Source organism: Mus musculus, chromosome 5 (assembly GCF_000001635.26).
Source record: "Mus musculus strain C57BL/6J chromosome 5, GRCm38.p6 C57BL/6J".
NCBI classification, from domain to species: domain Eukaryota; kingdom Metazoa; phylum Chordata; class Mammalia; order Rodentia; family Muridae; genus Mus; species Mus musculus.
In genome coordinates, this window is record NC_000071.6 from 25,638,807 (window position 1) to 25,660,901 (window position 22,095).

At 46.2% G+C, this 22,095-nt stretch overlaps 1 long non-coding RNA gene and 1 pseudogene across 4 annotated transcripts; one reads left to right on the forward strand and one right to left on the reverse strand.

Moving 5' to 3' along the window:
• Positions 1-1,088: 1,088 nt before the first annotated feature.
• Positions 1,089-9,517, forward strand: Gm42234. Of its 4 annotated transcripts, none has more exons than XR_880894.2 (4): positions 1,089-2,823; positions 3,288-3,431; positions 7,879-8,149; positions 8,525-9,517. It is a non-coding gene; the product is annotated as a predicted gene, 42234 (long non-coding RNA). The 4 variants fall into 4 exon arrangements; XR_003955736.1 differs by having other exon boundaries at positions 1,806-1,857; positions 2,511-5,206; XR_003955735.1 differs by having other exon boundaries at positions 1,089-5,206.
• On the reverse strand, positions 20,880-21,557 carry Gm10062 (predicted gene 10062; annotated as a pseudogene).

Sequence of the window (22,095 nt, forward strand, 5' to 3'; positions counted from 1 at the left end):
ATGGTGATTCATGCCTATAATCCTTGCTCTTGGAGACTGAGGAAGGAGGTAACAGAGTTGATAGCCTGGGTTATACAGCAAGAAAACATACACCACACAGGGCTAGGGAGATGGTTCAGAGGATAAAGGTGCTGCCAATCCTGAGCTCAAACCCTAGAACCCACATGACAGAGAAAACTAGCTCCCATAACTGTCCTCTGACCTACCACATGCACACAAAATAATAATAAATAATAATTATAAAACAATGTTTAAAAAGTCCCCAACTGCCACCAATACACCAAAACACCAGCAAACTCCAAACAAAGCCAAAGGTATAACCTGCAAGCTCGGGAGAACCAAATCACAACACCCAGACCCAGCTTTCTGTCCCTTGCTCTGCAGACCTGGTCCTCGGATGCAGCACAGGCCCCCAAACAAGTCCTTCCTAACTGCTTGCTGCAGAGTGAACAAACCTGCCAGTGCACAGGCTTCCGGAATGCCAGCTTTTCCACAGAGCCACACTTGCCCGCTCTGGGAGGGCCCTCGGGCTGTGGTGGCCCTGGCTGGGTTAGGGGCAGCCAGAAAGGTTCTGTTCCCTGCCAATTCTAGAGGCAAGTTTGGCTTGTGCTCCTTCCCAGGACTTCTGGGAAATGTGCCTCTCTGTCTGGCAACCCTGCCCTGTCTGAGGCCAAGAACTCTCTGAACAAAGTGTCTGCTGCTCACACAGAGCGATGGGGAGGACAGCCTCCTGTCTGGGGAGCACACTTCCTGTCTGTTTCTTGCCAGGTGTGACTTTCTTTCTGCTTACTCCAGATCAGATCCAGAGACTTAACAAAGCAAGCAGCCCACCCCCTTGTTAAGCCTGAAGAGGAGTCATAGATCACAAGGCCATGGGACAGAATGTCCTTGCTTCATCTGGATGACAGTAGAAGCCCGAGTCTTCAGTGAGCAATAAGGTGGTGGTAACTACACCTTATATTTCAAAATGTGTAAGATATTTCAAAATATAATATAATATAATATAATATAATATAATATAATATAATATAATATAATATACCACACCTTGTATTTCAAAGCACAGGGCAAACAGGAAACCATCAAAGCGGGAAGCCATGCCTATCTTTCTACTGCTGAGGGTGGAGCAAGGCCAAGTGGAGGGCAAAGCCCACTCTCTGTTTCCTTGAAAACAGTGCAATCTTTTAGAAAGTGTGTGTGTGTGTGTGTGTGTGTGTGTGTGTGTGTGTGTGTGTAGAATTGTAAATCTGCCTACTGATTTCTAAGATGACTTGGATTTCCTGAAAAATTCAAAACCAAGCTGAGACACAGAGGATCGATCCTGGCTGGGCTACACGTTCATGGTTGATACAAATGGCCAGGCCGCTTTCCTTGCAATTCCATCTTTAGGGTTCATCTACTTCTGTTTGTTTTAGGAGATGGGTGTCATGGAGCCCAGGCTAACCTTGAATTCCAGATCCTCCTGCCTCTTTGTCCCAGGATTACAGAGGTGTGCTACCATGCTTAGTGTATGTGATGCTGGGGACTTTGCCCATGACTCTGGATGCTTGGCATGGTCTTTACCACCCCGCCCACCCTGCCCCCATGACAGCTCCACTTGCTGTGCTTCAGCTGTGACAAGTTCTCTGCTCCTACTGCTCCAGGGAACTTGGCTTTCACACGCTGCTATGGTCAAGCCACTGATTCCTGAGGGCACCAGCTCTTCAGCAGATATTTCTCCAGGGACCATTGTGTGGCAAACAGTGTTAGACAATGAACAAAGTGGAGATCACACACAGCTCCCCCAGCCTCCCCCAGGCATGTGAGGGGGAGACAGGCAGTAAACATGTGAAGAGTGCAGGAGTGGAATCATTCCAGGTGTGGGCAAAGCTGAGGAGACATCTGAGAGACTAGGACAGCCACCTTGGAGGTTCAAGCTAAGAACAATTAATGACAGGAGAAACAGCAATTCCCCCCAAGTCCTGAGGCTCAGCAGGACTCACCATGTCTGAGGGATGGAAAGATTACCATGGCTGGGGCTTGGTACATGTCAGGGTAAACCAAGTCTGGAAGGCTGAGAGGACAGGTCACACAGGTCTTTGGATTTTTTTCTAAGTACTTTCATCTAAACCCAACAGAAGGCATAGACGGCCCATGAGGCACGGCAGGGATAAAGGACATGGGCAAAACCATGGGTGTGAGCTTTTCAAAGACTTAATGTTTTTACACGGGTTCTCATTATGTAGACCAGGCTGGCCTGGAACTCAGAGATCTGCCTGCCTCTGCCTCCGGAGTGGTGGGATTAAAGATGCGTGCCACCACTGCCCAGTGTCAGGCATTTTGAGGTGTGAGGCTTTAAAAGAAAGAGATAAGCTCCAGGAAGGACTAAGACATACCGAACATCAGAGAGGGCTGGGGAGGGGGAGCTGAGGTTAAGAATATCAGCATCAGCCATGAACACTATTCTGTTGGTTCTCAGGGTAAAGCTTAAAGTGTTGCTAAGAAACTTTCTGCCCCCTCTCTCCTAAAAGCTTTTTTTTAATGAGTTTGTGGGTCAGACTTCGAGTATGCTGCATGTGTGCAGATGTGCAGAGGCCAGAAGAGGCCATGGGGTCCCCTGGAACTGGAGGTACAGTTTCTGAGGCACCATGTGGATGCTGAGAGCTGAATTCAGTGATGCTTCCTGTTTAATGCCCGAGAGCAAAAGCAACAAGAACTCTTCCCTGCAGAGCCATCCATTGCTCCAGCCCTGTACACGAGGTTATACGATGCTCTGAAAGTGCCTTGCATGGGATCACAACTGCAATGTTGAAGAAAAACCAAGTTCCACCAGGGTTCCACAAGGTTAGGACAAAACTCTGGATTCTTTAACTATAAGGGGGATTTCTGGAGAGATTCCTAGAAATAAATGTTCTGGAGCAGGGACAGAAGAAAGGCCTTGAGTCAGTGTTAACTATGTTGAAATTCTTTATTTTTAAAAAGTATTTACTTAGTTTTATTTTATGTATTGTGTTTGCCTGCAATGTATATATGGGTACGTGCAATGCCTGGCACCCAGGGAATCCAGAAGATGGCATCAAATCTTCTAGATCTGGGGTAACAGATGGTTCTAAACTGCCAGGTAAGTGCTAGCAACAGAGCCCAAGTCCTCCGCAAGAGCAGCAAGTGTTCTTAACTGCTGAGCCAACTTTCTAGCACAGTTGGAATGGTTCTCATTGGGCAAGAGGCTTTATCCAGACTCCAGGGTCAGGTGCTCCTTCCCTCTCATGTCCTAATTTCATGTCCTTGTATCTTGCCTCCGTTTTAAGGAAGAAGATGAGGTGGCCTCAATTATAATTTGTGTAATAGGTGCCTCTCCAACCTATTCAGAAAGGGAGCATCCCGCAGTTACCTAAGAAAAACATTGTTTGATGTTGAGGAAGGAGCTCAGTGGTGGAGGCCTAGCCTAACCTGTGAGTAACCTTGGGTGTGTGTGATCCCCAGCACAACTAGCCCCTACAAGGGGGAGGCTTGTGATTGTCTGAGCTGGAAGGGTTTGCCTTGGGGCCACAGGGTACAAAAAACTACTGGGAACTTTCAAAGAACCCCCTGGGGTTGTTTTCAGTGTCTGAATTTAGGCTGTACTCTGTACCTTCTCCCTTTGCCTTTTCCTTCTGAAGCTACTACAGCTCCTGGGGGTGGGGGTGGGGAATGGGTGCCACTCAGGTTCACCCCCATGGACCTCACCTGTGTGTTCTCAGAAGGATCTCTGGGGCTCACCTCATTACCGGTCTCACTTGCAGATGTCCTTCCCAGCTCTACCCTGCCCTCTGTATGCCCCCTTTCTCCCATTCACTCCTTTGCTTCCCTTTAGGAACCCATGCAAAACTTCTCCAAGGTCATGCTTGGACCCCTGTGCCCTCTCCCTGTAGCTCTCCTTGCAGGAATGAAGAAACTCAAGGAGAGACTGTGCCTCTCCATGTAGCTACTGGACTATTGAAACAATGGACCTCAAAGAGCTGGGATTCCCTCAGGAGCCTCATGCTGCAGGAAGAAAAGACTTCCTAGTCTGGTGTCAGCTAGAGGAGACCATGTTTCCTAGGAGGAGAGTTCACATAGTTGTCATAGTGGCAGATCTCCTTCAGGAGAGCTGAGACAACTATGAATCACTGATGGGCAGGTCCACACCACCCAGACAGCTTAGTCATGAGAAACCTTTTACCCTCTATTGAAACCTAATGTGCAACCCTGGCTGTCTGAGAACTTGCTCTGTAGACCAGGCTAGCCTCAGACTCACAGAGATCTGTCTGTTTCTGCCTCCTGAGTGCTGGGATTAAAGGCTTGCCCTACCACCGTCCAGCTGAAACCTAATTCTTAGGTCTTAATGTCAAGATGCAGGAGATGGGCTCAGGGTGTGCTTGTCACTAGGCCCTTTCATCTGCTCCTCATTCCAGTGTGACCACAACAAGCTAAATTGACCCCTCTGTGCTTTCTACTTCTCCTTGTCTCCTGAATTGGCTTTTGGAGGCCAGGTGGTCATGCCTAGCTTGTTAGGGCTGCTGGGGCCCAGGCTCTGACCCTAACTCCAACACCCTAACTTTGTCTCCTGGCTGTGTGTCTGGTTACACAGTCAAGGCAGAGCTTCTGATGTTGGCTGGGCCACAGAACCTCCTTGTCTCTACCCTCTGTTAAGAGTTAATGGCTGTCACCAATCACCAAGTTCAATAGTCTTGGTGATGGTGTGTCTGTAATCCTAGCACTTGGGAGGCAGAGGGGAGGGGAAATCTCTGTAACTCAATCCACACCCAGGGCAGAGGAGAGACAAACAGAAACAGACAGACAAAGGAATACAGAGACATGGGGTGGGGGAGGACGGGGATGGGGGGAGACAGAGAAAGGCAAAGAGAGGAGAGAGAGAGGCAGAGACAGAGACAGAGATAGAGAAAGAGGTGAAAGGGAGAAAGAGAAAGAGAGAGGGAGAGAGAGAATAATCTTATCAAGAGTACACTGGCAAATGCCTTTAATCCAACCCAGCACCTGAAGGCTCTGACCTCAAGGCCAGTCTGAGATACAGAATGCCTCTGCCGCAAAAGGCAAACCAGGAGCATAGGAAGCTTAATGGTGAAAGAGCCAGATGTGCAACCCCGATGACCTGGTGTCAATCCTGGGAACCATGTAAGAAGATGGCGCATGACTGTGACCCAGCAGTGAGATGGCAGAGATGGCAGACCTGGCAGGGAGCTCCTGGGTGAGTCTGTAGAGACTGAAGTACAAGAGATGCTGTGTTGCCTTGCCTGGCCTCAGCAAGGTAGATTGTGAGAAATGACTCCTGAAAATTGTCTTCTGACCTCCATATTTACTCCATGGCACACACACACACACACACACACACACACACACACACACTAAACAAACAAGCAAGTTTATAATGATCCAAGAATATCATGTTGGGAATAAATCCTGTGTCATATTTCCTGGTGTTTTGGGGGTGGTGGTGGAGAACTCAGGGCTTCAGCATGCTAGGGGTTCCTCCACCATTGAGCTGTGTGTACCATCTACCCACTCCCTACAACCAGAAGAGGAGAAGACTCTTAGGTCCAAAAAAATATCTCCACCTGCCTCCTTCCCTTCTCTTCTGTCTCCACTTCTTCCTCTTCACCCTGTAGCCTGGACCTGGCTGGTTTCTGTTTGTTTGTTTGTTTGTTTTTGACAGAGTTTAAAGTGAAGAAAACATCCTATGCCATGTTTTGGTGATACTGTGCCTCACTCAACCATGCTTTGTCACCTCTAGACTTGTGTGTGTGTGTGTGTGTGCGCAGTGTGAGTGTGTATGAGTGTGTATGTGGTGTGTGTGTGCAGTGTGAGTGTGTATGACTGTGTGTGTGGTGTATGTGTGTGGCAAATGAGTGTGTGCAGTGTAAGTATGTATGAGTGTGTGTGAGTGTATATGTTGTGTGTGAGTATGTGTGGTATATGTATGAGTGTGTGTTGTGTGTGATTGTGTATGTGTGTGTACGTGTGTGAGTATGTGTGGTGTATCTCTGTGTGGGAGTGTGTGTGGTGTATGAGTGTGTATGTGAGTGTATGTATGAGTGTGTTTGTGTGTGCACAGTGTGTGTGTGCAGTGTGAGTGTGTGTTCCACATAGTTCACAGGACAGGGTACCTACAGAGTGCCAAAGGGCCTCACTACTGAGATCACTGCTCAAACACTGGCCTGCTTTTCTACAGGCCAAGGAAAGTCAGCCAGGCAGACTGTGGGTCAGGGCTTCTCCACTCTCCTAGCCTGCTGTGCTGAGAAGTTTAATCAGTTGGACACAAGCTAGAGTCTTCAAAGAGAAGAAATTAAGGAAATGCCTTCATAAGACTGGACTGGAGGCAAGCCTAGAGGGCATTTTCCTAATTAGTAATGGACGAGGGAGGACCCAGCTCACTGTGGGTGGTGCTATCCATTGGTCTGGTGATCCTGGGTTCTATAAGAAAGCAGGATCCTACCTCCAGGTTCCTGCCCAACTTCCTTCAGTGAAGATCTACTGATGTGGAAATGTAAGCCAAACAAACCCTTCCCTCCCAGATTTTCTTTGGTCATGGTTTTTCATCATAGCAATAGTAATCCTAACCAGGACACCAGCCATGTAATCTTGGGCCATCGATCTTTGGCCTATATTTCTTTCACTTGTATAAAAGGGAGATTTAAAAAGACGTGAGCTCATGTTTGTAATCCTACCTCTCCAGAGTCTGAGGCAGGGGCATGGCTATGAATTTGAAGCCTGCTGGGCTATATAGTGAGTTCCAAGTAAGCCTGGGCTGCATCACCAGATCTAACTCAAACAACAGAGAGACCTCGGGAGAGCCATCGTGGTTTTGGGGGCAGCTTGGGCTAGAGTGAGGCCCATCTCACTGAGTAAATCAAGAAATTAAAAAATAGGAGCTGTGAGTGAGGCCCCTGAAAGATTAAAATCATGTAAGAGTTCTGTGAATCACGGTCACCCAAGGACGAGTGACATCTAGCCTCCTCACCCGTGACTGTCACCACACATTTGTCCTGACAGATTTCAGAGCAAGCTTTTTTGGCATCAGGGTCTCACCTGCTGAATCCCAGGGTGTCTTGAGACAATTGGACAATCGGAAGTCCAAGCACAAGTCCCCTTAGTAACCTCAAGAGCCCATCTGTGTTTAATTTTGCCAGCAGTGATCTCAGCAGCTCCGGTACCATTCCCACCCTGACAAGAAAGGAGAAAAAGTAGAGAAAAAAAAGACATGGGCTATGTTCGGCTGGCATTTACTCGGCAGAGTGATTAATCAATTAATTATTCCATCACTGTGCCAGTCAAGAGCATTTCTGAGTGTTTACCATATGCCTCCAAGTATTGCTGGATGGCTGAGCAGCCAGGGTAGGAGTCATGTAAGGAAACAGGAGCTGGGGAGCTGGCAGAGACACACTCCCACATGGGCCAGGTGCCAGCCTTGGGCCTAAGGACCCAGCTGGGCATCCCACCTTTCACTCTTGAATATTCCTTAGATCCAAAGCATCCCTAGGCTGGCTGTCCCTGCCCTTCACCTTTTCCTCCTAGGGCGACTTAGTAACAAGAGTTTCCCACCCAGCCAATGCAATGATTATTTACAATGTTTTTGAGAGAAATAGTCCACATATGCTGGATTGGCCTTGGACTTGTAACATCCTGATGCTGACCCCTGACCCTCCCTTTCCTCCTTCTAAGTGCTGGGGTTGAAGGCATGCGCCACCCTGCCCAGCTTCTTCCTTGTGCGTCTTGCTCTTGGGGTAGGAGTGTAGCCGCTGGGTGCTTGCCTGTGGTCCCCTCTGTGGATGAGGAAGGCCAAGTGGCGGAGCAGCTCAGCAGAAACGCTGCTCCTACTGTTCCCGTTCCTAATGGGCTGGCTCTGTTTGGATTTTTCTCCAGGATGTTGCTGCGCACATCCCAGTTTCCAATGCTACAGGGACCCTGGCCCGACCTGGAATATAAAGTTTGTTTGCCGTGGGAACCACTGGCCTCATTCCCCCAAGTGGTTCCTTGGTGGAGTTGTTGAGAAATGGTAGGCGGTTTGCCCTCATCAGCAGCCTTCTCCTGGGAAGAGAAGATACAGGATCAAGGCAATATAAAGTCTTTATTAGCCAGCTGGTGACAACATTGGGTGTTTGAGACCCAACTACAGAGCTGAGTGTTTCTCAGGGTGAGCTTTATTATTATTATTTTTATTATTATAATAGATTTATTTAATTAATATATGCGTGCTCTATCTGCATGTACACCAACATTCCAGAAAAGGGTATTGGATCACATTCTAGATGGTTGTGAGCCACCATGTGGTTGCTGGGAATTGAACTCAGGACCTTTGGAAGAGCAGTCAGTGCTCTTAACCACCGAGTCATATCTCCAACCCTCAGGGTGAGCTTGTAAGCACAAAAATCACATCCTGGATTGACACACCTTGGTTAACCAGAATAGTTAGCCACAAGCAGAACTACCAAAGTCAAAAAAGCAGGGTTGTACATTCAGGGCCTTTCCCAGACTTTGATGGATTAGGTCTTTGTTCTCCTTTTGGCAGGTGCTGCTGTCTACATACTGGGTTCCAAGGCCTGAATGGCACCTCCATCATGGTGTCAGTTGTGCTAAGGTCTGGGTTCTGTTACACCATTGCTCACTTTTGCAAATGAAGAGGATGTGCCTCTTTCATAGCTGAATTCCATTCTCCTGTCCTCATGTCCCCATCCCAAGTATTATGTCTTCTCTTCCCACCTATACCCCATGTTGGATATTATGATCTGATGCTCACTATGTAGCCCAGGCTGTTCTTGAACTCATGGCAGTCCTGACTCCGGAGAGCTGGGACTACAGGCACCCTTCATCAGGCTTTGAACCTCCAACTTCTTTGAAACTAGCCTGGGAACAAATGAGATAGGCCAGGGTAGAAGGGACTTGACACCAAGCCTAATGAGTTTAGTTCAATCCCTAGGACCCACATGGTGAGGGAGAAAACAGATTGCACAGATCGCATCCAGTTCTCCCCCAACCCCAAGTAAATAAATAAAAACATAAAAATGTAAACTCCAACCTCACCTCTGTATTTCTGTTGTACGTCTGTTCTGTTCATGAATATTACAAATGGCTGTTCTTTGCCTGACTGGGGTCAGGGAGGGCAATAATTCTACTGTGGTGACATATTTATGTAGTTTTCAAAATGATCCTGCCCTTTGCATTAGGAGGGAAATGGTTACAACATGCAGGGTAGAAAGCAAGTTCTAAAACAATCAATTGGTCTGAGAGGCCTGTGTCAAAGGAAGCAGGAGATTATCATTATTATGTGTTAGTTTTATGTTGAAGAGACTCCAGCCAAAAAACAGCAAGATTAGGACTCGTGCTGTAGTTTAGTTGGTAGAGTATTTTCCTAGGATGCATGAAGTCCTGGGTTCGATGCCCAGCACTGCTGTAACCACATGCCTGTAACCTCAGAACGTGGGAGGCAAGAAGAAGTTCCAGGTTGTTTGGGCCAGCCTGGGATACTTGAGACCCTGTTTCAAAAAAAAACAACAACAACAACAAAAAAAAAAACAAACAAACAAAAAAAAAAACCAAACCAAAAAAAAAAAAAAACAAAAACAAAAAACAAAACAAACAAAAAAAAAAACCAAAGCAAAACAAAACGAACAAGATCCAGTCAATTCACTTCTCCCATGCTAATGCACACCACCAACTCCTTCCAGCTACCAAAGGCTCGGCAGTCGAGAGGTCCCCGAGCGTGACCCCTGGGCCTCATTCATGCATCTCCAGTCAGCCACAAGCCTCCAACACCCTCCTGTGACAGTTCTAACTGTGGCCTTCAAGAACTTGTTCAAACAAAGTTGTGCAAACTCTTAGCCCACATCCTTTGTTTATAAGGAAGATGGTTCTCTGTGGATTTGTGGGACTTGAGAGATGGCTCAGTGGTTGAGAGCACTTGCTGCTCTTGCAGAGGACCAAAGTTTGGTTCTTGGCACCCATGTCAGGTGGCTCAGAACTACTTGTAACTCTAGCTCCAGGGGATTCAACGTCTTTGTCCAGTTTCTAGAGGCACCCACACATACTAGCACATGCACCCTCTTGCACGCATATAAATGAAAAAAAAAAAACATTCTAAAGAAATTAACTCATTCACTCCCTAAGTTCCTTCATGACTTTTTTCTTGTTTATTTTTTATTTTGAAAATTTTATTTACATATTTGTGTATAGTGACAATTTGGGAGTTTTGGTTTCTTTGAAAAACACAGAAATATTACGGGAGTATGCTTTTATTTTAATCCCAGGTATGGGATATGGGACTGCTTCAAATTTTCCACAGTAGCTGACTATGATTTGCCTCGTGCTCTAGCAGGGGTGTGATTTTTGTCAATTGCAGATGGTTATTGTGATTGTGTGACATTTAAAATTCTGAGGACTTTCAGAGAGTCTATAAATGCTAGGGCCCCAAGAGGTGTGTGGGTTGTTGGTTGGTTGCTGTTGGTCAAAGTTTGTTAAGTAATTATGTGCAAAGAAGAAATTAGATATCTTGACAGCAAAGATCCTCTGATGAACTTGATGGCCCTAATCAGAAGGAAGTAGTCTGCTGATGACATCACCTCCTTTCCCTTTATCCTTTTCCTCTCATGTCTAGTGTTAGGGGCTGAAAGGGTACAACACGGGCTGAGAAGGTGGAAGAAAGAAAAAGGCCACAAAATAGCAAAGGACAGCTCTCTCTCTTTCTCTCTCTCTCTCTCTCTCTCTCTCTCTCTCTCTGTGTGTGTGTGTGTGTGTGTGTGTGTGTGAGAGAGAGAGAGAGAGAGAGAGAGAGAGAGTTTGTCTATGTGTTTATGGGCCATACAGTCTTAGTTTGGGTTTTATTGCTGTGGAGACACAACATGACCATAGCAGTTCTTATAAGGGAAAAGACTTCATTGGGGCTGGCTCTCAGAGGTTTAGTCCATTATCTTCGTGTCTGGAACCATGGTGGCATGCAGGCAGGCATAATGCTGGAGGAGCTGAGAGGTCTACATCTGGATCCTCAGGCAGCAGTGCCTCCAACTAGGCCACCCTCCTAATAGTGCCACTCCCTATGGGCCAAGCATTCACACACATGAGTCTAGGGGCCATTCCTACTCAAACATGGTATAGATGAGGAGCTCAGGGGGCAACTCGTAGGAGTTGTGTCTACTTCTGCCATGTGGGTTCTGGGGTTGTCGGGGAGCACCTCTACCCACTGAGCCGCCTCAGCAGCCTTGGATTTTTATTCTACTTTTTTTATTTTTTTGCTTTGATGAGGCAACCCTGTTTCATCTATAATAAGACTTGAGGAGGGGCTATAAAATTTCTCCAGTGTCTTTGAGTTGGGTCCAACCATTGAATTCTGTGTGGATCTCGACTGATAGGGTTGTGCTTATATAATGGTAACAAGCAAACATCTCTGTTTGGTTAATTGGGTTTTCTACCTTTTCCTCACAGAATGTGCTGTGCTTACAGCCTACATCCTGTGCTGTAGTAGCTCACCTACGATTTCTCATGTCTTTTTATTTTTTTTAAAGATTTTTTATTTATTTTATGTATATGAGTACACTGTAGCTAGCTATCTTCAGACACACCAGAAGAGGGCATCGGATCCCATTACCTATGATTGTGAGCCATCATGTGGTTGCTGGGAATTGAACTCAGGACCTTTGGAAGAGCAGTCAGTGCTCTTAACCACTGAGCCATCTTACCAGCCCAATTTCTTATATCTTAATGTTACTTAACTTGATTTTTCAAGTCCCCGATTCCGAATCACTATATTGTACCATCCTGCTAACTCCAGTCGACCTTACCGCCTTTCCATAGAAGCCACTTGTTTTATCTGCATGTAGTTTTTCTTTTTCTTGGGCCTTTACTACTTTTTCATTTATCCCTCCGGCTTTATGGCCCTGGTTGGAACATGTCGTAGCCTGTTGAGTAGGAGCATTGATAGCACACAGCCTTGCCTTGATCCTGATCTCAGGAGAAGGAATTTCCGAGTTATGTCTGATGTTAACTTGTGCACAACACATGTTTGAGATGGTTTGTGTCACCTAGGCTGACCCTGAGTTCCTGATCCTTCTGCATCTGTGTCTTATGGGTGTGTGCCCTATTCTATTCCATAGCCTTGTTGCCTATGGCTCATGCAAAGCAAAAAATATCAAGATACTACTCCTTTCTTCTCTTACTTTGGCTAATAGTCCAATGTGAATGTTCTGTGTCATTTTCTGGTAAGACGGAATGAGCTGGCTTGACTTTTAAGTTTTCTTCCCCACTGACAAAGAGATAATCATCGTCATAAATTAAGATCATGGGCTTTAGGTGAGACTGAGATCCTATGTTCTATACAGGGACTGTGAAATGGACCACTCTCAAAGACAGAGACAGGTGTGTGGACAGCCCCAAGCTAGGACCATGGTCATGTGGCTCTGTGCTACTTGGAGAGGGTTTTAGAACGCTTCTGAAAGTCCCAGGTCAGGCTGAAGACAGTGCTGCTGGTAGAGGAGAGCAGCATACCTGTGCTCCATCACTCAGGAGACAGAGATGGGATGTGAAGTTGACCCGTGCTCCACCACTCAGGAGACAGAGATGGGATGTGAGGTTGACCTGTGCTCCATCACTCAGGAGACAGAGATGGGATGTGAGGTTGACCCGTGCTCCACCACTCAGGAGACAGAGATGGGATGTGAGGTTGACCTGCACTCCATCACTCAGGAGACAGAGATGGGATGTGAAGTTGACCCGTGCTCCATCATTCAGGATACAGATGGGATGTGAAGTTGACCTGTGCTCAATCACTCAGGAGACAGAGATGGGATGTGAAGTTGAAAGTCATTTTTGGCTACACAGGGCATTTGAGCTCAGCCTGAGCTAGAGAACCTGTTCCTACAAAGTATGAGGCTCACATTTCCTTGCAGTCATGCTTTCCCGGGCCAGGTGACTTTGCACAATCCTCCATCTACACTCTTACACTATCTGGGTTCTCATAACATCTCACACAGGCCCAAGCTCCAGGGTAGCCCTCAGCTTCTGGGACTGGGGCTGGGCTCTATGCTTGCTGAAGGATTCTCATGAGTGCATTCCATAGTATGGCAAGTTATTGTTCAGTGGACAAACAGGTATGTGTGGGTAGATGGCAGTAGGTATCACTTTTTTATACTGAAATCAAAGACTGAATTTATGGTATAGTCTCTGGGTTTTTAAAATCATATTGATTTGTGTAGGGAGGGAAGATGTGAGGAAATCAGGGGACAATCTTCAGGAATCCGTTCTTTACTTGTCTGTGTGTGCTCCAGGGACTGCACTAAGATGGACAGGCTTGTCAGCAAGTGCCCTTTCCTGCTAAGCCATCTTGCCAGCCTACAATCTGTTTTTTCAATGGCTGACATCACATAGACATTCTCTTAATCTTGATGAGCTAGTTTTTTTTAGATTTAAAGTCACAGTATATTCTCCTTTAATCTAATGTTTAACAAATACTATATCATGGAAGAAAGTTATTGGTATATAATGCATTTCACTTTGTCTATGAATCAATCAATTGATGCAGTCATCCGAGTGTACAAATTTTCTGTGTAGGATAAACTACCCAAGTTACTGAAATGAGGTCTAAGATACAGTCATGTCCCTAAGGGCACTATGGAGATACTTCTGCTAGGGCCGGGGGTGTTGCGGGAAAACACTTTGAATAGTCTTTGTTAGCCATTGCTGGAGGAACTGCTAATTAATTAATTAATTAATTAGCAATGAGCAAATGGCACCCAGTGAGGAAGTGTGGCTTAGCTTCCAAATGCTAATTATTGGTCCCTTTATGGAACCGAGACATGTAGGGCAGACTGTGGCAGGATCCCAGATGAGCTGGCACCCAGACATGAAGAGAAGGCTGCAGTTCTCATTTGTACCAGCTCGAATGCCAGCTTTTATCTAGTGAGATTAATTAGAACTTTGAGAAGTACAAGTACGAGCCATAAAATATTAACATTCATGTCACTGGTAATGCGTAAGTGCCCTGAAATAGCTCGGGGCCATTTTAGGGTATGGCTGCTTTGACTGGTAGGGAAAAGTTTGGTTTTCTGCTCTTTCAAGGGAAAGCTCTCCTGTGGCCTGCTCACTGGCTTGGAGATTCACCAGTTGCTGCCACCTTTCAGCTGGCCTTGCCTAAGTGTGCTTATGCACTTCTGTGATGGGTGTGGAACCACAGCCATGACTCTGCAGAGGCAAGATGCTGCTGGCTGGTCCTCCCTTCACATCACTTGACTTCCATGAACCTGCGAGCTGAGTGCTTCCTGGACTGGTTCACTGCCTTGTGACTCTGCACGTGTTTTTTCCAGGTATTCCTTGCTGTTCCATGCACATGCGCACGCGCACACGCACACACACACACACAAACGCAAACCCAGTGAAGGATACACTGAAGAGCTATAGCATAGGATAGGACAGAAATAAAAGGCTCAAACCATAGAGGTTTATGGGCACTTTTAAACACATGGGGGGTCACAGCATTTTTAAGGCACCAGAGATGCCAAAGCCAGACCAACTCCTGTTGTAAGGATCCATGCTTCGCAGAAGAATGACACCCCAGACTCACATAGGATATAAATGCAGAGTGATTTATTCTGCAGAAGTCCAGCATGCTGGGGTCTCCCATTACCAAGATAGAGAGACTCTGAAGTTCACAGGTTCAATTTAAAGCTCCTTAGGGGAATCCCGAGGTAGGTTGGCTTTGTCTTACTCTATCACAAAGGACATTCCGTTACTGGGGCGTGGGGGCCAGCAGGAAACTGCTGACCCATTGTCCTTGCTTCAGGGCAGGTGATAGGGCAGTTTCTGACTGGCTGCTCAAAGCCAAGCCTGTATTTTTAGGTCTAGTCTCCTTAACTGTTCATTTGAAGCCTGTCATGGAATCAGCCTTCTCACTGTGTTTGCTGTGGATGCAGGAGGCAGCCCAGTCCTAGGTCAGGTTAGCAGAGGGATGAAAAGGCAGAAACTCACAGCTGCTTGAAATGAAGTCAGTGATCTCACAAACATGTGCCAAATGTTTTATGCCAAACAGTTTTCAGTTGTTTGAGATGGGGTCTCATACAACCCAGGATAGCTTCAAATTTGCTACTACCCCAAATTAGCCAGCAGCCTGAACCTCCTCCTCTATCTCCTGAGTTCTAGGCATAGAGGCAGATTAGCATTTTACATAGATTATCTTCCAGCGTTGATCATTAAATATGGAACTTGGGACACCTCCATTAGCCCAAAGGACTGCTATTACTTCTGCGCAGTAACTGGACTGCTGAACACTGGGGTCCCTGGGTCCAGCCAGCCCTTCCCAGAGCCAACCCAGCTAGCAGGAGTCTATGTGGGTCCTGAAGCTGTGGAGCACTGGGCTTCTTTTAGGACTTAGAATATCTGAGGATATCAAGTTTCCTGCGTTGCCGCCCCATGCTTTTGAGCACGCGCAGTGTCCCTAGGTGTTTTTAAAAAAATGTGTTATAGTCTCAGAGATAAGCAGGAGGGAACCGCAGTAAGGAAAAGTATCAAAGTATGCTCAAAGAACCTAAGTGTAAAACAAACAAACAAAAACAAACGTATTCTAATTCCAGAGATAGGCAAGTGGGAACAGCAGTAAAGTGCTGAAGCTTTGCTCAGTCCCGAATGTAGTTCAGATGCGGAAGATCTATCTCGGGATGATCTCTCAGCAAATGGGGTCCCTTTCTTCTTACACTGATTTGGATAGGCTCCCTGAGTGTCCTACTGATGGTCAGAGAACATTCTCAGCAAGCAGATCCACTCACTAACGAAGGAGAGAGGATGAATCAATGCAGTCCCACGGACAAAGCCTGGGCCTGGAACTCAGTGCGCTCCGCCAGTCACTCTCCAGCCGCACTGCTAAGACAGCCGAGCGGGGGCCCACAGCTGTGTGGTCATGTGGACGGTCTGCCTGAGCTGGACGCTGCGTTCCTTCCTCAGCTCCTTCCTGGAGATCAGATACACCTGAGAAGGAGCAGCTCAGGGGAGGAACGGCTTATTTTGGCTCAGGGTCAGAGGATGCAGCCCCCTGTGGTGGGCAGGACAAAGGGAAGAGTGGCCTCCAGCTGCTGCCCCAGAGCGAGGCAGCTGGCCACAATGCTTCTGTAGGCAGGAACGGGGCTACTTACTAGTGCTCTGATCGTCGTTTTTCCTGCTCTTTTGTATTTATCCTGAGACCCCAGCCTACAGGACGATGCTGCACACTTTGGAAGTGGGTCTTCTTCATTAACCCTCTCTGGAAGCCCTCTCCCAGAAGTGTGCCTCCTATGTGATTCCAGTCAGGTTGACAGCGAAGGTGAGCCATCACCACTGTCTTTCTTGGTTCTCATTGAAGTAATTCCTTAGGCAAGAAGATGGGAAATAAACGGACCGCTGTCCCGGAAATATGAAGGACTGGGGGAAACATTTTCCTAGTGGCTTGGCTCCCTGCAAGCCCCACACGGGTGGGTGTGGGGTCCTTAAGGGTGCACGTAAGACGTTTGGGCCATTACCTGGCTCCCTCTCGGGTCTCCTTTCTCTCCCACAGCTTGCCGCAGAGCTATAATGAAGTGGCCAGGGTCCTTGAGGCACAGGCATCTCCTCACTGCATGGCTTCCTTAGAACAGAGTCAATTACTGGCCTTTATTCCATTCTGTCTTTACAAATTAGCTGTGAGGTAATGCGTCTTTGGGATGGGAGAGAGGGTCCCCATGCGAGGAGACTGATGGAGAGCAGAAAACATAAGTCAACACTATTTATGGTACAGATGGAAACTTGAAGGCTTACTGTGTGCTCAGCAGCTTGGAGGATTCAGGTGCTGTCTTAGTTAGGGTTTCTATTCCTGCACAAACATCATGACCAAGAAGCAGTTGGGGAGGAAAGGGTTTATTCCACTTACACACTGCTGTTTATCATCAAAGGAAGTCAGGACTAGAACTCAAGCAGGTCAAAAAGCAGGAGCTGATGCAGAGGCCATGGAGGGATGTTCCTTACTGGCTTGCTTCCCCTGGCTTGCTCAGCCTGCTTCCTTATAGAACCCAAGACTACCAGCCCAGAGATGCTACCACTCACAAGAGGCCCTCCCCCTTGATCACTAATTGAGAAAATGCCTTACAGTTGGATCTCATGGAGGCATTTCCTCAACTGAAGCTCCTTTCTCTGTGATAACTCCAGCCTGTGTCAAGTTGACGCTCAAAACCAGCCAGTACAGGTGCATACTTTTTTGTTTAAGATTTATTAATTTTATGTATATGAGTGCACTGTTGCTGTCTTCAGACACACCAGAAGAGGGCATCAGATCTCATTACAGATGGTTGTGAGCCACTATGTGGTTGCTGGGAATTGAACTCAGGACCTCTGGAAGAGCAGACAGTGCTCTTAACCACTGAGCCATCTCTCCAGCCCCAGGTGCATACTTCTAACCCCAGGATTTGGGCTGTGGAGGCAAAGAAGATCAAGGGCATCCCTTCACTACACAATGAACTTGAGGCCAGCCTGGGTTCCAGAAGACCATGGCACAAAGGTAAACTAAACAAACATGAGGCTAAGGAGTGGCTTTGGATAGGAGCACATGTTCTTGCAGGGGAGACCCAGGGTTTGACTTCTATGGGCACCACATGCATGTGATAAAACATTTATACATCACACACAGGACAAATAACATACACTAGGTATGATGACATACATCTGTAATCCCAGCACTTGAGAAGGATCAGATGTTCAGGGTATGAGGCTGGAGAGATGGCTCAGTGGTTAAGAACACTGGTTGCTCTTCCCTAGAACTAGAGTTCAATTCCCAGCAGCTACAGAACAGCTCAGAACTGTTTGCAACTTCAGCTCCTGGGGATCTAACACCCTCACATACAGAGACATACACATAAAACACCAATGCATATAAAATAAATAAATCATTTTTAAAAAAAGAAGTTCAAGGTCAACATTGACTATATAACAACTTGCAGGCTAGCCTGGGCTACTTGAGACCTTGCTTTAAAAAAACAAACTAACTAAAAGTATTCTTTCTACTCCCATAAAGTTTTCATAGGAGTTTTAGAGGTAAGGCAGGGGCAGGAAAGCAATGGTGGCCATTGGCAGAGGGGAGTGAAGGCTAAGAAGTGGCTCTGGGTAGACAAAGACAGTCCTGTGCCCTTGAGACAGGAAATGAAAAGCTGGGGGGGGGGGGTCCAAGTCTGCAGGTACTATACCAACAAACACTCAGAAAATGAGCTCAGGCCTGTAGTTCCAGCCACAAGGGAGGCAGAAGCGGGAGGACCTGTGCTAAGGTTGTCTGACCTACACAGTGAGCTCTATACATAGCTATATAGCAAGTCCCAGTCTCAAAAGACGAGCAAACACCGGCCAAACAACAACAACAAAAAAACCTCAACCCAGAAAAAGAAAACTATAGACCTCCCTCTTCTTATTTTTCCTGAACAAGGCTGCATAGCAACTACTTATGTGTTTGCCATATGAAGTTGAGTATTGCCCTTGCATGATCTGTAAAGAATTGTGTATGGGTTCTTTGAATTTGTGAATTGCCTTTGATAGGATGGCCATTTTTACTATGTTAGTCCTACTGATACATGAGCATAGGAGATCTTTCCATCTTCTGATATCTTCTTCAGTTTCTTTTTTCAGAGACTTGAAGTTTTTAATCATACAAGTTTTTTACTTGTTTAGAGTTAGTTACCCCAAAATATTTAAGGCTATTGTGAGGGGTGCTTTTTTTTTAATCCTTCTCAGCCCGTTTGTCATTTGTATATAGGAGGGCTACAGGTTTTTTTGAGGTAATCTTATATCCAAACACTTCAAATAGGTGTTTATCAGCTGTAGGAGTTCTCTGGTAGAATTTAGGGGATCATTTATGTATACCATCATATCATCTACAAATAATGATACATTGACTTCTTCCTTCACAATCTGTGGCTCCTTGATCCCCTTTAGTTGTGCTATTGCTCTGGCTAGGACTTCAAGTACTATGTTGAGTAGACATGGAGAGGTTGGACAGTCTTATCTTGTTCTCGATTTTAGTGAAATTACTTTGAGTTTCTTTCCATTTAATTTGATGTTGGCTATGGGCTTGCTGTTAAACTGCCTCCTACTATAAATTGCCATGTCCAGCCTTGCAGGCTATGAGGGTCAGCACCAGTCTTATTGTGTCTTGTAATAACATGACATCCCTGGGAGGCCTGCTCTTTGTTTGTTTACCTGGTTTTGAAGGGAAGAGGAGGAGGACGGGGAGAAGTGGAGGGAGGGAAACTGAGGTTGGGATGTAATGTATGAGTGAAGAATAAATGTTAAAAGAATTTACTTAGCTGGGCAGTGGTGGCACATGCCTTTAATCCCAGCACTAAGGAGCCAGAGGCAGGAAGATCTCTGACCTCAGGCCAGCCTGTTCTACAGAGTAAGTTCCAGGACAGCCAGAAATACATAGAGAAACTATCTCAAAAGACAAACAAACAAACAAACAAACAAAATTATTTATGTAGTGTTTATATTCTGTTAACCATTTTCTGTATTCTAGGGATGATTTAAAGTATACAGGAACGGGGCGGTAAGATGGCTCAGTAAGTAAAGATGCTTGTCACCAAGCCTGGCATCCGGAGCTCAGTCCCCAGGTCCCACATGGAGGAAGGAGAGAAGTCACTCCTAAAAGCTGTCTATGACTACTGTGTTACCAGCCCCCACGCCATAAATAAAGGAATAGAATACATTTACCTATACAGGACGATGAGCATGAGTGACTTACAGACTCTCAGGATCTGTGTGAGGGACATGAGATCGCAGATTCTGATAACCTGGTGTGTGTGTGTGTGTGTGTGTGTGTGTGTGTGTGTGTGTATGTGTGTGTTGGATTGGGGGTTGTCCTAGAACAACAACCTCATGAAGCAACTGAGGGACCGTGACCCCTTGTGGGATGCTGATCCCCACTTGAATGTAATACAAATTCATGGTCTCTTTAAGCTCCCATGGGACTGAGAACTGTGTGACAGCCCCAGGGAACTGCTGTTATCCTAGCAGAGCCAAGTGAAAAAGGCTCCAAACTTCCAAAGGCTACTGGAGTGGGGTCAACACTGAAGGTGCAGGACTTCTCTAGGCCCAACCATTCAGCTTCAGAGAAACAGCTCTGCTGAGACACTCATTCCAGACACAAGTCCACAGGGCTCAGCGTGGGGCTGTGGGCATCTGTTTGGTTGCTTGTTTAGCTTTCTCTTAAACAGGGTCTCACTATGTATGTGGCCTAGGCTGTCCTGAAATTCCCTTTGTAGATCAGGCGGTCCTAAAACTCAGAGCTCCATTTGCTTGTGTCTCCTGAGTTCTGGGATTAAAAGTGTTCAACACTTGGCTTGTGTGATTTTTTTTGGGGGGGGGTGTGGGGGTGTGTGCAGATTCCCACTGTAGAGCTAAGGCCGGCCTACAATGCTTTATGTAGATACCTCCAGCCTCAAACCCACGATCCTCCTGTCTCAGTTTCCTGAGTGCTGGGATTGCTTGTACTTTGTTCAGAGGTTGTCTGGGGATTGTTCCACTGATCTAATAGAACAGAAAGGAGGGGGCATTTGTTTTGCCTTTCCAAACATGAAGTGTAGATAATTATTTACTGGAGAATCATAGCCAATGCACCACTATCAGATAATTAAGAAGTCAGTTCAGCATCTTTGGAGAATCCCACCAGACACTCCCCCGCCCCCCAAGAGAAAGGCCATGGGGCACACAGGCGCCCCTCCCCTCCTGAAGGGAGAGGCAGATTACATTGGGGGGGGGGGCATCAACCATAGGCCACCTGTGGGTGGGGGAGGTCCTTGATACATTCCACAGGGCGGGCCTACTGACAAGGGAAGTCCTTGCCACCTCATTCCCTAAAGACCAATCAGTTTAAAAGTCACACTGCTCTCTAAGGGTCCACTGGAGATCTCATACAGTGGACCCTTAGAGAATGTGGTTGTCAATTTTGGTTTATCTCATCAAACATACTTAAGAGAAGATGGCAAGACCAGAGCAGAAGAACAAACAGACGGATGGACCCATTCCTCAGTATAACCATTTATTTAAAAGCAATAATTCAGATTGCATATGAGCTAATAACTGGGCTTTTAATAGCTGACTTATCTTCAAGTTAATATAATTTTGGTGGTTTGTTCTTTCTGAACATCTTTGTTTCAGGAGTCTTCAGCTTTGTGCATTAACTTTTTAAAAAAGTTTGGTAAAGATCTTTGGTTTTCAAACATCTTTGTAAAACTGAACTTTCTGTAACTTCAGAGGTTTTCCAGTTCCTTCCCATTGTCTTCAGAGGAAAGTATCTTTTGAGGTTCATTAAATGTACTGCTTATATTCTGGATAATTCCATATTTGATCTTGTCTAGGATGCACAAGAATTCTTCCTGTCAATGTACTCATAGAAAGCGATCATATTTATGTGAGTAAATTCAGGGGATTTGGGGAACAGCTTACATGAGCTTTAGTGAAAAATCATTATGTATGTTTTCTTTATATCATAAGATTCTAAGAAAAATTACCAAGTGAAAGGAAAAACACAATAGTGAATTTGCATAAGACATCCAAATAAAAGGTTAAAAATATGTTAATGATGAAAAAAAAAGTCACACTGTTCTGCCAATCACAATGAGCTTAATGGCTGCTGCTCTGAAAACTGTATAAAAACTCACTGAACAGGGGTTGCTGCCTCTCCTTCGGGTGCAGGGCAGTCTCAGCATGTTGGAACAATAAATTCCTCTTGCTTTTGCATTGGTTCCCAGCTCCGAGTTGTTCACTTGGGGGTCCCCGGTAAGCTAAGGCTCATTAGAGTCCTACAATACCACAGCTCCAAGCAAAGCTACCACTCTTGCGGTGACTCTTGGTATCTGCTCAAACCATGTGGTGAAATGCCAGAGGGAACCTTACAGCAGACACACCAGGATCAGTGTTAACATCACTAAGTCAGGCACTGATTTATTTTGTGCCTCTAAAGAGCCCAAAGCAGCTCACAGTACCACATACAAAGTATCTCCCAGAACAGAGCCCCAGACCCTGCTCTTGAGTGGTGCTTCAGCTTATTTATCCCTTGCTGTGGTTCCCTGTTTGCTACCTCCCAGACTGGTGGTGGAAGCCACTGAAGGCCACTGG